This window comes from Cryptomeria japonica, chromosome 1 (assembly GCF_030272615.1).
Source record: "Cryptomeria japonica chromosome 1, Sugi_1.0, whole genome shotgun sequence".
Lineage (NCBI taxonomy): Eukaryota > Viridiplantae > Streptophyta > Pinopsida > Cupressales > Cupressaceae > Cryptomeria > Cryptomeria japonica.
Window position 1 is genome coordinate 586,906,640 of NC_081405.1, and position 4,746 is coordinate 586,911,385.

The following is a 4,746-nucleotide window of genomic DNA, read 5'->3' on the forward strand; positions in this document are numbered from 1 at the left end:
GTGCTTGATTATATTGTTATGATGATCTTTTTGGTCCAGATTTGCATTCTAGGTTGAGTAGAAATATTGTTCTAGGTGTCACCATGGTGTGTGAATATCTACATTAATTAATTTATATTGGAAGATGCTTTTGGTTTGACTAGTTGCTAAGTTTTATTGTTTGTCTACACATTTCATTTGGAATTAGCTTTGGAAGATGTGTTCTTGTGTGTGTGGATCATTGGAATCAACTTCTAAGAATGATGTGTTCTGATATTTTTGGGTCTCTTCTTTCTCCTGGAGTGGACTAAATTGGATATTATTGGTAGTTGATCTAAGCTATGTAATTTTATATACTCTTCTTGGGGCCAACCTAGTTGAGAATTTTAATAAAAATCATTTTATTTAAAGATGAGTAAATGTATGAGTTAAAACGTAAAAATGTGTGGATTTGTTTGAAATAATGTGATGTGGATGCAATGATATACATATATATTTGATGGAAGAGGTGTGTGAAAGTTAGTTGAGAATAACTTTGACAGTGTTCGATAATAGAGATTGAGGTCATTTTTATTTGCCTTGGTATTAGACACTTGATGTAGAGATTCAACATCAATTTCATGATTAGGGGATCCTATTTATTTTTAGTATAACTATTTTTGTTGAAAGATAGTGTGTCTCTCTTGGTAGCTTTCTATATGTTGCCTTGAAGAAGTGAGTTTTAGCTATGCAAGTACTTTGTATCTTGCCCTAAGGTTGTGCAACTTAGCTAGGAAGTTTAGAGTTGTGAGCTCCCTAGCTTGTGGACTAATTATTGTAATCATTCATATCTATAGTATGTGTGTCATTCTCACCATGGTTTTTCCCTTCTTGGGTTTTCTACATAAATCTGATGTTCATGGGTTGATTGTGTTTTGTGCTTTCATGATTTCATTAAACTAGTATGTTAATAGTTATTTGTAGTTTAATAGATAAAAAAAAAAATTATGTTAGAGAATCAAAATTATTCATCCCCCTCTAAGTCTTGTTGTGTGTTCAATAATTGGTATCAGAGTCTAGTCCCTTCTTGTGAACCTTAATTGGTTGAGGAAGATCCAAAATGGTGTAGGATTTGAATTTGAAAGTACCAATGTTTGAAGATAAAAATTACTTTAATTTGAAAGAGAGAATGAAATATCACTTGGAATCTCAATCGAAGGGAATATGGGAAATTATCAAGATCGGTTAAGGTGCTCCACAAAATGCTCCTCCATAGACTTTAGATGAGATAAAATATTTTAAAAATAATACAAAGGATGGGGATTCTATTTTCAATTTCTTAAGTGATGAAGTGTTTGCATGACTTGTGGGATTGAAAATTGCTAAATAAATTTGGGACAAGTTGAGAAGTGTATATGAATGTGATCCAAAGTCAAAGAAAGCTAAATTGACAAATTTGAAGCACACATTTGAAAACCTAAGGATGTCTAATGATCATCTCATTGAAGGCTATGTACACAAGGTAAAGGAAGTTGTACATGCTTCCAAAAGTCTTCATGGAAAAAAAAAGTGTTGCTAACACTACCTAAACCCTTCAAGCCCAAGAGGTTTACCATTGAGGAGAGCCATGACCAAGATAAGTACACACTAGACCAACTCCTTGGTTCACTATCTTCTTTTGAGATTGTTGAAATTGATAATATCAAAAAGGAAAGGAGAAACACAACATTCAATGTTTCAAATAAGTCTGAAGATGAACCGAAGAAAGTGAAGAGATGGATGAGCTTGAAGAAAACTTTGTAAGAAGACTGAAAATTAAAAACATATGCTACTTCAAAAATTATTTAACTATGGTATAATTGGTCAATATGCCTCTAGATATATGTATGTGGAAGATTATAAGAGATTTTATCTGACGAAAGGAAGAAAAGATACAAAAGTGGTGATAGAAATAAGAAGATAGATGACATAGATAAAGGAAAAAGTAGTTTTTGTTCATTGTAGACACACTTATGTAAATATTAAGATGGTGATGATTAAAATAAATAATTATTTTTCTTGGCTATAAAGGAGATCGATGAGGAAGGTTTAAAAGATCAAAAAATATGAAGAATAGTGGAAATCTTATGAAAGGAAAAACTCATTTGCATTCTAAAGTAGAATCAAAGGCTTGGATTATTAATTCCAAAAACTCAAATCAAATGATAGGACATAAAGGGAAGTTTGTTAAACTTGAGAAGTATGATGGTGTTGGCATTATGTTGTCATTGATGTCAACCACTATAGGATGGTTACTGATAGAAGAGATGTATGTGCAACATTCTTATGAAGGAGTACAAGTAGTGATATCTTTGATATCACCTTGTGTTTCAAAACACCGGTAAGGCAAGGAAGATGACCTCAGGAGTCACTGCTGGACTTGTGTGGATGAGCTAGATAGGTCACTGGCAGAGTGCATCATCGGCAAGGAGAGTATGTCAACTGATAAATGGGCAAGGTGTTTGAGTGGTTGCTTGTGATGAAGAGGCAAAATGTTATCTAAATCACATCAACACTACAAGAGAATAATGAACCAGTGAATTGAAGGAATGCCTCAAATGCATAAGATCGGGGTTATGCAGTGGATTGACAAAGAAGGCATGTTGAGATACCAATACAAGGGTAGTGTGAAGTGTTTGTCACCATGACAAACTAGTAAGAGGGATGAACATAATTGATCAGGGAGAAAGGAAAGGCCAAGTAGATGCAAACAAAGTTTCTCACCTAATAAAGATGAAGCTCGTTGAAGGTTAAATGGCATGATTTCATCAAGAGTGGTAACTGGTATATGAGTCCATCTGTTGTATAAGTAAGGTGAAGTAGCAAAAGATATCTTGGAATTACCTGTCTGGAAACTGGTTTAAGAGTTCCATCGATAGCTCAAGATGAGAGTAGATATGACAAAGTAACTGGTAGAATGGTTGAGACTAGAATGGTTAGCAAACTGGCTGAAGTAAGGAATCGGCAAGGTGGTTGGTCGGTGATCCTACTTGGACTGACTCTAAGTGCCAAGCTGGCAGATAGTTGACATGGAGTCAACATGGAAAACCTGCGATTGGATAAAGATGGAATGTACAAGCGATAAGGTTGTTGTGGGGTTAGTCAGCTTTAATGAAAGACCCCTCACATCATGGGACATGTTGCAGAAGGATTGCAGGGGTTTGAGATTTGAGGTATGAAAGACAACTACGAGCCAGCTAAGAGATTGGGAAGATCAAGGCGATGAAGGAAACAACCTGACAGATCTGTTGTGACTAACTAAAGGATTTGCTGAGAAGGTAAAAATAAAATCACCCGAATTAAAGGATGTGATCAAGGAAACATGACTATGGCGGAGATATGCATTCAGATGTCAGAAAGATCAGATCTTGCAAATCTGATCAAATTTGGTATGTCCCAAAGATGGTGAAGAAACCCTAACCGCCTAAGTTTTGAATTAGCGTTTTGGCAGGAATCTGGGCTATAAGTAAAAAAGCCTAAGAAATTGTTTGTTGCTGCTGAATAGAGAGAATATTGTATTATTGCGAAGTTGTAGACTTGTTCAAGTAAAGAGAAGATCAGCTGAGTGCTCAACGAGAAAGAGAGGGAGAGTGAACCTAGTTGAAGCTTTCAATCAGTTTAAGAGAAGAATCGGTAGTGACTACACTAGCAGAGTGTGAAACCGATGATGTGCAAAGAATGAGGTGCAAATCTAGTAGAGTAGTAGTAGGTGCAGAGCATGAAGAAGAGTGAGTCAGTAGAAGAGAGAAGTACTTCACTGATAGAGTAAGACATTTGATAAGGTTGCAAGATTCACTTGTAACATGATAATAACTTATGTATTTGAAGTTTGCTTAATGAACACTGAGTTGTAGCTCGGTTGAGGGGTTGGTGCTCCTTTGGGTTGTAGCCCATAAATCTATTAGGGGTTGTAGCTCCTTGGGTTGGTTCCCTAAAGCTAGGGGTTGAATATCCTTGGGTTGGTTCCCTAAACTATGTAACTATGTTTAACCGTGAGGTTGGATTGGAGTAGTAGACTTCAACAACATTGCTCACCGAGGTTTTTCCCATATTGGGTTTTCCTCGTATATACTGGTGTTGTGTGATGTCTCCTTGTGAGTGTGTGTATTGGAGATAGTCTCATTACTAACCAGTAAGTCTGCATTTTGCTTGTTTAGCAAACTAGTTTTTCTCACAAAGAAAGCCAAAAAGAAAAGTTTTGAGAACCACTGATTCACCCCCTCCCCCTCTCAGTGGTGCATTGTTTCTAATAGATGGAGGATTAGTCAAATTTTTAGGAGAGGTAGCTACACCTATTTATTGATAAGGAAGCATTATAATTGATGGGAAGCATAAAATTTATGATATTTATGTTGGCATATGATGAAGCGGTGACAAAGTATATTGTCATTGATGTCAATAAGTATAGGTCAACCAATATGAACATTGGAAGAAGTTGTTATTGATGATCAAGTTGGAGAACTAGTATGAAGAGATGTAGTGAAATAGTGTCAGGGTTTCACTAAGTGTGACTACTGGTTGGTAGTCTCAGCTTTAGGGTTTCCGGTTTGGCAATCTAGCTTGTGTGATGCAACCGATGATATTTTGTGATTAGTTAGCTAAGAAATAAGGATGAGATTGGAATGCCATGTCAGTTTTGTGCATGTGAAGGATATCCTTGAGGATCTTTCATGATAAGATAGACTGCATTAAATTTCTACCTCGAGAATGAACATTCTTCTTAGCGGTATGAGAAGAAAGTGTGATGGG